Raw genomic sequence first — 12,812 nt, 5'->3', positions numbered from 1 at the left:
GGGTGGTTGTCTTGTGATTTGGAGAATGTCACCATGTATGCTTTAGGTTTCGAGAGTATAACAAGACCTCTTTGGGATGATAGATTGTGCAAAAGAACTTTTAAATTTGAAATTTTGATTGAGAGTTTTACCATTTTGAGAAATTCATAGTTGACACTAGTTGAATATGAGTATAGCTTTGTTAGAAGCTTTGACCTTGATCTTGTGGAGGTTGTTTGTGGATGTTTGAGGATTTAGAGTGGTGAAATCACACTTATAGTGAAGTACCTTGTTCCAAAGAATAGCTTAAGAGGATGTAACATAAGTGTTTTGAGGAAATTCTAAGAAGTGTTGTGGTTATGAGTTTTGTTACTAGGAAGTTTTCGGAATCGTTTAGGATGATGTTGTTGTTTGAGGTTTGAGTACTTGGCGTTTCCTTCTTGTCCAATTCCCTTTCTTTTGTTTTGACCATAAGCGTTACCGTTCATACCTCTTTTCCTTGCTTCATCATACTCCTCTTTTAAGTTTGATGCGGGTAACCTATAAAGCTCTATCCTTTACATCCTTGTAAATTCGGCGTCAATCCTTGTCCTATGAAATTCATCATAACTCTTTTGATTAGTTAGGTTTGAATCCCCTTGACATACTTGTATTTATGATACCTAAGTCCTTCTCTTTTCGTACAATTTCTAAATGTTTCAAGCTACCAGTTTTGATTCGTTGTTAAAAGTTGATGTTACTTTTGCAAACTTTACTTATTTTAAAAGGTTCGAAAATGAAAATTTAATTTAGTTCCCTATTTGTTGTTTGAATATAAACTTATTTATCATGATTTTAATTGCTAAACCCGAAATTTCTTTAAATTTTATCCAATTTCTATTAACTTTGATCTATTTATGATTTCTTTGTCAAAGTTTAATATTATATTTTCAGGAATTTAACGCCCTTTTTGAGCTTAAAAGTGAGACTTCAATTTCTATTTTTGGCTCTTACAAGAGAAAATTTGAGTAAATCACCTTTCTCTTTTGATTTTAACGTTGATCGGATGATAGAACTCGTTATTGGAGACGTTTGTTAACTTGTTCTACGCTTATCGGCGAATGTTTTTGTTTTAAATTTGTCTTTGACTTGGAAGGTTAGCGTTCTTGTGTGCACGACAAGAGCAATTTCGTTCCATGAATGAGACTTATACTTTTGAAAACTCTCCGTTAATGTTTTTGAAAGTGTTTTGATTTTGATTTATGCAAATAATTTAAATTTCGATCGGGTTCTGTCGGAAAATTCTATTTGAAGCTTTTGGAAGAATTTTAATCCTTACGATAAGTAGCCTTTTAAATGTTTTGGTTACCGATTATAAAAGTTCAGTTTTACTTTTATAACCTTTCATTTCTACTTTCAAGTTTCGAGGACGAAACTTTTTAAAAGATGGGGTGATTGTAACACCCGCGAATTTCCATTTTGACATTTAAAATTTATTAAACCGTTTAATCACCTTATTAAATATTTTTGAATTATTCAATTTAATTAATTTTATGTCAAACACGATTTTTATAAACGTATTATATAAAAGCTCATTTTTATTAAAATACGTATTTTTATTAAATTATATTTTTAAGACATAATTTATATAAGAATATATTTATACATATTTTTAGTCGGACAATAATAATAGTGACAGTAATAATAATAATCCCCGTCTAACTTAGGACCGTCACATTTCTCTTGATAAGACTAGAGTTAATCTGAACCAATCCGATCCCGACAACACGTACACACACTCAACAAATATCTTATTCTTTGACTCACTCTCTCACACCCCACATCTATATATTATTATTATTATTATTATTATTATTATTATTATTATTAATATTATTATTATTATATATTACTATTATTATACTCCTTGTCGTCCTATGCTTCGTCCCCACACCCACATACTACTTCTCCTTCCTCTTCTTTTCGAAAACAGCAGCTACAACCACAACCAAAACTCAAGCTCCGCCATTTTCACCGAGTTTAAAACCCAGATCTCATCGCCATTTCTCAACCTTTCCTCTTAATTTCTGCACCATTCTTCTCCTTACTTCCTCCTTCATCTTTTAAGGTATTAAAGTCTCGTTTTTGTAATGGTTTCGTTTTTCACCGCCTTATAAAAATGTTGTCTTTTAGCTTCTTTATCCCGTTTTCTTGCCCTCTGATGAAGGATTTGAAGACTCGGAGCTGTTTGAGTCGGAAATCGTGCCTATCGAGAAAGTTATGAGGTAACGGTGATAGGTTACTCGACAAAATGTCGAACTTTCGTTTTATGAGTCGTTTTAAATGCTTTTGTTCGACAAAGTTTGGTTCTTGCATCTTTTCTCCTTCATATGTAAGTTTCCGTCTCAAATTGTTGTTGGTAGTGCTGTTTGGGGATGGTTCGTCCTCTGTTTTGGGGACCGTCGCAATAATAGTCGCGGGACTAGTGTCGTATGTTTGGGGCAGTCGAGATAGGGGTCGGGAACCACTGTCACGGTCTCTGGGAGATTAAGCTTGTAAGGTTTTTGCAGGTTGTCCGACATGACAGTGTTTGGCTCGTTTAGATGGTTGTTTTATGGGCCGTTTTTGGTTTGTCGTGGATGGTTTTGGTAGTATGCTTAAATGATTTGAATGGGGTCGTAATGACGATAACAGGCCCGTCTAAATTCTAGTTCCACAGGAGTATTTGAGTCGGGTTGAACAACCCCTAAAATGGACTGTCTTGCCGGTTGGTACCCTACTTCGGGGGCCTGTTTATGGTCTGTTTGGGCTGTCGTGGGTGGCTATGGCGGTCGTGGTTGAGTCGGCTGTTTTGAGTGATAATAGGATGATTAGTATGTGTGGTACAATTGGTGTGTATATATATCCGTCTTATGTCTACATGTCTCGCTGACTCGGGTAGTCGAAATGCGGGTCGCGTAGGACTGTTGTGGGCTGGTGGTGGGCACGGCTGGTAGCTGGCCGTGGGTTGGCAGCTTGGCCACGGCCTGGCCGTTGTTGGGTGGTCACGGGTCTGGGAGCATGGCTGCACCTTTCTTGTTTCTTTCTCCCTTGTTTCATGCTTAGCATGCTTGGTTAGTTGGGCTTGTTTATATGAACCTTACATTATTGGGCCGCGTTTAGTACGGATGCTTTTGGCGCCAAGTTCGGTTCATTCGAATGGTTTTAACTTCCGTCTCGTATTTTATATAACTTGATTCGTTAAATATCGTTCATTATATATATGTTTCTCACATGATCAAATTGTTGGGTTTCACCTGATTTAATAGTTGGACTTGTTATGTTCTATATGTTGGATTTGTTATATGTGACGGTTTATTATGCTTTATAGGATGGACTAATTGTGTTTTACATGTTGGACTTAAATGGACTAAATTATTGGGCCTCTTATAGCCTATTTGTTGGGCTCATTATTGAGTCACTTAAGTTGGTCACATCTTATTCCGTAATTTTCATATAACGTAAATTATTCATTATCAATTATTATATCTTATTTAATCGGCATGTTAAATTATAAAATGGAATTTTTAGTAATATAACGCAAGTATGAGATATTATGAATAATTACTGGTGAAGAGTCGTATCCTTGATAATGCTTTTATGCTATACCGTATTGCCTGATATACCCTTACGCCCTACTTGTGCCGTTCTGCCAAGTATTGGTTTACGCCGCTCTCGTGCCGTTCTGCCGGGAGTTGGTTGATTTATGTTTTTCCCGCCCTCTTTCGGACTGTTCTGCCGATTGTGGGTTGGCTCATATCGTATTCTGGTGATAATGCCTTTATGTTATACCGGATTGCTTGACTTATCTTTACGCCTCTTTCGGACTGTTCTGCCGATTGTGGGTTTAGCTCATATTTTCCGCCTCTTTCGGACTGTTCTGCCGATTGTGGGTTCTCGACTTCCGTTCTGTCGATCGAGTCTTGGATGCGGACTGTTCTGCCGCATGTCGAATCGGGGACCGTTCGCCCGAGAGTCTCGCGATTTAGACTAGGACTGAGTCTTGGGAGTACCATTGTCGTCCTACCAGGGGAATTATATATTGATATATGAGTAGTAAAGGTCTTGCTTGGTTATAGATATTGGTATTTGTCTGTTGTTCGTCTTGGTCCCATCGGATACTAGGGGTGAACTATAAGCCCTCTAGTTGCGATATGATCGTCGGGATTGATGTTCCCATCCGTTCTTATGGTGAGATGCAAGCCATAAGTATGAATGTGACATTAGTAGCCACGTCCCGTGTAATGTTTGCTAAGTGGTTTTCCAAATAATGGCTACGGTTTCTATTCTTGTAATTTGCATTGGTAGATCCCTTACTTATCTGTTTCACGTGATTCGTATTCCAATCTCATATCTATGTTATATTTCCTTGAAATGCGAGCTTTGTATAAATGACCGTATTCTTGTCTTTCATATTATTTAATTGTCTCACATGATCAGTTGAATCTTTATTATGCTAATGTTGGTCTATCTTGTTCCATCTCAATTATTTGCCACGTTTACATATAAACTTGACATTCTTACCTTTTGTATGCATCTTGTATGACTTATCTGTTTTAGTTCTTTGTCATGTTCGTTTTGACATTTTGTGGCTGGGAGAACCTTGAGTTACTCCCCACTGACTGTGGCGTTCATGTTTACATGAATGACAGGTATTAGTTGGTGCATCTATGGGGTGAAGACATGTGTGAGCTAGCGAGCACTTTGGCCTAGTAGTGGTTTATTAGGATTATTTAGACTCACCTTTTATTGTATTGTCATTCGAGGGATATATTTTCCCTCACCTTGACTATCACGTTTGTATAATTTGAATCTTTATTTCCGCATTATTTATTTATGTTTTAGTTTTGGTGAACCCGCGCTTTAAATTTTAAAAGTTTCAAAAATTCCCTAAAATTCCGCATTTTATTAGTTATATTTTCCGCTTTATCGCGGGGTGTCACAATCAACACCCACATCCCATCCACGTCCAGATCTGGCCGCGTCACCACCCACAACCACCAATATCATCCGCACAACCACCGTCCCATCTCCTTTTCCGACACCGGCCTCCCCCCTCCTCTCCCCTAGCCGCTGCACGCAGCCTCTTCTCCTCGACGCCGCCACGCCTCCTCCAGATCCTCTCCCCACCACTGCCAACCGCCTCAGTCCTCCCTCCCTGACGCCCCACCACTGCCGCTCCTCCTCCTCTCTTCCTTTTTTTCTTTTCGTTCTTCCTTTATCAGATCCGTTTTTTTTTTGTCTAGATCTAGTTTATATTTGGTATGGTTTGCTTTGGTTTTTTTTGCTTATTTTTTCTGGTTGGTTTTGTTTTTTTTTTGTTTTTTGTTTATGTTTATGTTTTTGTTTTTTGTTTTTGTTTTTTCTGTTTTGTTTTTTCAGATTTACATTTATTTGTTAGGTTTTGTTGGTTTATTTTGTTGTGTGTTGTTGGTTTATTTAGATTTGTTTTAATTTTGATCTTTGATGTTTTTAATTTCTTATTTGTTATTTTTGTTGGTTTTTATAAAAGTTACACTATTTACGACTTAAATTATACCCTGAAAATATTAAAGTTATACTATTTACGACTAAAGTTATACCCTTAAAACATTAAAGTTATACTATTTACGACTAAAGTTATACCCTTTTTACATTAAAGTTACACTATTAATATCTAAAGTTATACATTGTATAAATTGAAGTTATACAACCATTCAAGTTTGTTTTGTTTGGTTTGGTTTTGGTTTTTTTGTTATTTGTTTTTTTTTTTTTACTTATTGGTTAATTTTTTATTATTGGTATTGAAGTTTTTTTTATTGTACTTTTTTGACTTATTGGTTTTTTTTTGTTCACAATTTATAATGTGTAACTTCACTGGCAAAATATGTGTAACTTTAATATCATCTTCTTATGAGATTGTTTCAAATCTGAATTTATAGTCCAAAAGTTATACAATTTTGAACTAAAGTTATACAAATTTGGACTAAAGTTATACAAAAAATGACTAAAGTTATACTCTTATGGAATAAAGTTATACAATTTTGGACTAAAATTACACAAATTTGGACTAAAGTTAAACAATTTTGGACTAAAGTTATATAAATTTGGACTAAAATTATACAAAAAATGACTGAAGTTATACTCTTGTGGAATAAAGTTATACAATTTTGGACTAAAATTACACAAATTTGGACTAAAGTTATAAAAAAATGACTGAAGTTATACAAATAAGGACTAAAGTTATACAAACAAGGACTAAAGTTATACAAAAACTGACTAAAGTTATACGAATATGGACTAAAGTTGTACAAATATGGACTAAAGTTATAAAAAAACTGACTAAAATTATACAAAAACTGACTAAAGTTATACAAATAAGGACTAAAGTTATACAAAAATGGGCTAAAGTGATACAAAAATTGACTAAAGTTATACAAAAATGGACCATTTTTGTATAACTTTAGTCCATTTTTGTATAACTTTAGTCAATTTTTGTATAACTTTAGCCCATTTTTGTATAACTTTAGTCAATTTTTGTATAACTTTAGCCCATTTTTGTATAACTTTAGTCCTTATTTGTATAACTTTAGTCAGTTTTTGTATAATTTTAGTCCTTATTTGTATAACTTCAGTCCATATTTGTATACCTTTAAGCAATTTTTGTATAACTTTAGTCCATTTTTTTATAACGTTAGACCATTTTTGTATAACTTTAGTCCTTATTTGTATAACTTTAGTCCATATTTATATAACTTTAGTCAGTTTTTGTATAATTTTAGTCCTTATTTGTATAATTTCAGTCCGTATTTGTATACCTTTAGGCAATTTTTGTATAGCTTTAGTCCATAACAGTATAACTTTAGGCAATTTTTGTATAACTTTAGTCCATTTTTGTATAACTTTAGTCCATAACAGTATAACTTTTGCCCATAACTGTGTAACTTTAGTCATTTTATATCATTTTTATATAAAAATGTGAAATATAAGATTAAAATCACCAAATTATAAGAATTTTTATATAGGTAAGATTAAAACAACAAATTTTATGAAAAATATTTTAGTAGATCTTAGATGAAAAAAAGTATCTCACAAAAAAACGAGATTTAAAACCCGAAATCTTTTAAAAAAACGTATAACAAGAAGAGATTTGAGAAAATAAATAAAAAAACGAGAACTAACAAAATAAAAGACAATTAAAAGAAAACAAAAAAATGAATGGAAAAAACAACTCAAAACATAAAAACTAACACCAAAAAAAAAAACGAAAAAAAAAATACCGAGGTGGCGGCGGTGGAGTGGCGGCGGCGGTGGTTGTGGGTGGTGAGTTGGTGTCGGGTGGGGGTGGTGGTGGGTGGTGGTGAATGAAGATGAGAGGAGTGGGTGATTTATTTGGGTTTTGGTTTTTTGGGATTTTGGGTTTTTTTAGAGAGGAGAGAAAAGTGAGATGTAGAGAGAGGAGAAGAAGTTGTGATAATGAGATGATGAATGATTAGTGAGGTAGGTTTATTGGATTGATGAGTTAATTAGAGAAAAAGTGGAGAGATTAATTTGTAGCCACATATTGACATAAAATCCTAGCCTTCCATTGCCTTTATCCAATGGCCCTTAAAAGGACTTATGTGTAAGAATATTGGGTCCAATACTATTTATGTGGACACTATTATACAGATTGTATTTGTTTGCTACCGTTTAAGTTTAGCCCAATATAGTGATCCATTTGGATAATATAATACGAGCATATTAATTACGTCTTATAAAGTATGGGCCGGATATCTTAATTGTGTAGATACCCATTAGGTTACTAATGCATGATGGGCGCATTAGATTAAGGAGACTATATATAAGTCACCTGGGTTATGGTCCCTGGTAGCACACAATAACCTAATCTCCCCGCATCCCATCAGTAGAGAGATCCACATGGTATGTGTGTCTACTAGAAGACCTAATCCTGAAGACCGCCCCTTAAGATGGTTTATCCCAACCTTTCGTCATGTAATCAGGTACGCTTCCGCATCTAGTACTTACCGATTAATTTAGTATGAAGTTTATGGTCTCTATTCGGATTAATTCTAACAAGTGGTATCAGAGCCACCTTCTTATTAAATTATTTGGGTGTGATACGGTTCATGTTTTCCTTTGAATTCAGTCTGCCGCAAGTACGCTAAGTATTCGCTCACAGTTGCCTTTATGGGTGTTCTGGATTTTGATTGTTCTTGTGTTTCTCGTATATTTTGTCTAGCATTAAAGTTTGTTTGATGTGGAGCACATGATTAACTAAATCTATCACCCTATTTTATGCCATTATGATTAATTTATTTCAAAGTTCATAGTGCTGTTTGGTTTAATTCAATATTTGGTTGTGGGTTTGTGAATTTAGTTTAAAGACAAATCCTAATAATCAATTAAGGATTATCGCACCAATTAGGCACCCTTTTAATTGGGAATTGTGGGCATAACATGGTACTCAAGGTGTTAAAGATATCCGTCCAGAATCTTATGTGGGATTCAAGTGTCACTGTTGACTATTAAAGTTCACAATTTGGCATGCAAGTGATGAGTTTATGAGGAAATTTAGTGCACTATGTATATGGTAAGTAATTTGTTATACAGCAGGCCATTATTTGGTATCATAATGGTTTTACGGTTTTTGGTTTGATGCTTAAGGAGTTAAACATGAGTTAGACATGATCATTATATATGCCTTCTTTAGGTTTGGTCTTCTGTAAAGTACTTTGGTTATACATGGTTAGAGTCTTAGAGACTAGAGTCCATGGTTCGTGAATTTAGTACCCACTGATCTTTGTTTAACAATAAGGTTTATTCACGTGTTTGGTTGGCTTTTCCCACGGTTTTTGGGGGTTGTGTATTTACTGTATGATTGTTTTGTTATAGTATTTCTAAATCATGCTTTTCAGTTTCGGTTTTGGTATAATATGCTATTAAGGATTAAAATAAGGTAAGGGTTCTAATTAGAACAAGTTATTAAATAGTATGTCAACCAAATTCAATTATGATTATGATCAAAGTTCTTAAGCATGATAATTTGAGATAAGGTTTATAATGATTCGGTCTTAAGTTAATGACAAGTGAAAATTGAGGATATATACTTGCATGGTCTATCAATTTTACAGACTTATATGACTAAGGAACTATTTTCATATAGTTTTGTATATTATCACTAAAGGTTAAGTCACTTGTCAATTAAGGACTTGTGTTTTCAGATTTAAAAAATTGGCCAATCGGATTTATAATAATGGGTCTAATATTTTAGGTTGTTTGATCGACACAATAAGTTGCCAAAGTAACCTCTATTGTGTAAGTTGGATGATTTAGAATATTATGACTATAGTGTGTGATTGAGTTTCATGCGGATAATGGTCGGCCCAAAGGAAGACTATTATTTGGCCGAAATTCAGTCATGCTTGTGGTGGTAAGTATGTAACAATTGTAAGGTTTTCATGTGAATATTAAGTCGGCCCAAAGGAAGGCTTAATGTTTGACAGGAATTTATTGTTAATACTTGATCACTACACCAAGATGACCACTTACAAGTTAATTTTATGTCCAAAGACTAAACTTAATGTTGTGCTAGATGTCTTGGGTTGATGGGGATGCCAGTATTTGAATCTGAAAATTAAGTTAAGGGAGTGTCATTTTATTTATGACATTTATAAGGATTATGCCCATAAAGTTTTTGAGGTAAATAAATTCATTTTTTGGACTAGTGTGTGTAATTCATGCGAATAATGGTCGGCCCAAAGGAAGGCCATTATTTGGCCGAATTACATATACACGTTGGGTAATAAATATGTGACGATTATTCGGTATTTTCATGTGAATATTGAGTCGGCCCAAAGGAAGGCTTAGTGTTCGACGTGAGTTTATCGTCAATATTTGATTACAATTACTAAAGAGTAATGTCTTTAACTAGTTAATATTTACGTCTAATAACTAAATATTAATTTCGGAAGACACTTTAATTATTTGAATTTATTCAAAATATAAGGATGTTGTTTTGTTCATTCAGTTTGACATTTATGGTTATTATATCCGTCATTTCAGTTACATTCTCAATTCGGATGAAACTATTTATTAAATGAATGGTAAGAGAATGTGAATTTTATCTTTGGTTGCTGTGATCTTACCTTGCTTTAAGAATGTATAATTCTGCTTCTCATAAGGTAAAAGTTATCATAAGGACTAAGGTATGTAACTTTGAGAAGTATTACATTCAAAATGCATGAGTTTAGTGATTATTCGAATTTAGGGAAATATTTAAGGGCATTGTTTCAGTTAATTCAGTTAAGTTAATTCAGTTAATTAAGAAGCTGCAAAAGTCAAACTCAAAGGAATAACAAAAAAATATAAGGTTAGACTTTTTTTTTAGTCGTTAGTTTGTTAAGAGTTTGGACACATAAGCAAAATCTAGTACCAGTTTTAACGCTTGGCGTGTCGGTAAAGTTAAACTTCTCATTCGGTTTGTCTAAGGTTAATTTTTATATCCAATCATGTTTGGTGGGTGAATTTGGTTTTTCCACCCACATAAGTATATTGATGCAAGTATAATTGAGATGTTACAAGCCAATTGATGATGAAAGATTCATCTATTTGGGGCATGTCATCATCTAAGTTATTTGAGACAGTCAACTAATTTAGTTATCATTAATGACTTGTTCATTTATTTGAATTTGGAAAATTCTTTTTGGTACCACCTTAGATGGAATTCGGATATTTTTCATATGGGTAAATTTGGTTCTTTGTCCATTGAGAAATAATCAATTTTGTGTTTTCCAAATTCAAATAATGATGAATCCATCATTGTTGATAGCTTTATATAGTTTAGATTTTAGTCTCTTTCAAGTAAGCTTGCATTCAAGTTCAGTGGATATAAAGAAGAAAAGAAACTACAATTCTTTTCGGTATAACACATTAAAAGGAAAATTAAAGTTTTGTGTCAAAATGAAATTGTTAGCCCCTTTACTTCAGATATTCAAATTTAAGGGGATAAAGACAAACTAAAGGGAGATTAGATATGAAGTGATTTCAGATGTCTTACTATTAACATATATGGATAAGTGAACCATTTTATATTTAAGTATTAATGGTTTAAATTATAATGTTAATTTGTAAACGGATTTTAGGCACGGATATCTAAATCTCATTTGTGAGAAGTTTAAAGTTCTTGACGTTTTCAGTGACATTTGACTGAGTTATTTTTCTCAGTAAAAGAATAATTATGTCATTTTGCTCATAAGTGTTAATACTTTGGCAAATGATATTAAGGATAACAACGTCAAGGTTATTTTAAAGAATTTCTAGAGGAGTTTGATCTTGTATTTGATATTATTACACCATATGAGGATTAATATGGATAGTGTAGTATGTATGCAAACAAGATCCTAAGGCCTGGTAAGGAGTGTGATTATTCATACTCTTTTCCATATTACTCTAGTTTAGTTCTTAAGATTGCAGCTATCTCTGGATAAATTTCTAACAATACCATTGACTATTTAATCATAGTGTAAATAATGTACACATCCGGTATATCCAACTAATTAAGGTTGAGGTTTAAAAGTCATAAGGTTAATAGTTGGACTTAAGGAGAGTCAATGACTATTTTGTTGGATAGTACTTAAGATTTAAGGGTAATAAGGTAATGATCCCACAATAAAGCTATTTAAGACGGAAATTAAGGGGTTCATTGAGAATATTGAGTTTGAGTGGGAGAAAAGGTAATTGACATTGTTTCAAGTCTCCTTATACAGGATTATAAGATCAATTTGGTTGGACAAACTCAACTATCTCAATAACCAATTCATTAGAAGATACACATAATAAGGTATACAACTACATTAATTACATTGTTTTCCTATATGGATAAAAATGGACAACAATGTAGTGACAGACTAACTAGTTGTAATAAGAGTTAGATAATGGAATGGTAAAGATGATTTAATCTCCTTTTGCCAAACCATTGAAGGTCCTAACTCATATAAGTGAGTTGATGCCATAAAGAAATTAAGTCATTTGATGGAGGATGATATTTGGACCTTGTTTCATTACCTAAAGTTTTCAGATATATTGGCTTCAAATATTTATTTGTTACCAAGAAGGGCTTAAAAGGTAATGTGACAGTTAGTATCATTTTGTTGATAATGACTATAAGGATATTTTGGCATATTCGGTTTTTCGGTTACGTTGGATGAATGTTAAAGATTTGTCTCTTAATGGTGACATTGATGAAGTTATTCAGTGCAACAACTACGACTTTGATGCAATAGGATCGAAGTAGTTGTTATGCAAATTAAGGTAATTCATCCAATAAAGCTCAAGTAAGGTTTTCCGTCATAAAGTTTATAAATCTGCCATGCTATCATCTTAATTAATATTAGATGAATGTGCTAGATGATTGCAGATAATAAATATTTAGTGGGAGTATGAAAATTATTTCTAGTTAATACCCTTTCAGTTAAGGAGACAAATTAGTCTCAAATGCCTTAAGGAAAATATTCAGAAAAATTCATTAATGCTTAAATTCATCTGTCTCAGGAAATATTAATGTGTTTAAGTATTATGGTATATATTTAGCTTGTATGCGTTTGGATATTGCGTACATTCTAAAGTTTGTTGGACAGATATTAAGGCAATACGGATTAGGATCTTGGATCCAGTAAGGGCAGCCAAATATATTGTTGGTCATTTATATTTGGAACAAAACATTATTTATAGGAGGTCGATTCAGGTTGAGATCATTCGGTATTTCGACTCCTAGTTGGTTATGAACATTTGTCTTGAGGCTGCGAATTCGGTACGGTATTGAAAGACCACTTAAG

This window comes from Silene latifolia, chromosome 1 (assembly GCF_048544455.1).
Source record: "Silene latifolia isolate original U9 population chromosome 1, ASM4854445v1, whole genome shotgun sequence".
Lineage (NCBI taxonomy): Eukaryota > Viridiplantae > Streptophyta > Magnoliopsida > Caryophyllales > Caryophyllaceae > Silene > Silene latifolia.
This window is presented reverse-complemented; position numbering follows the sequence as displayed.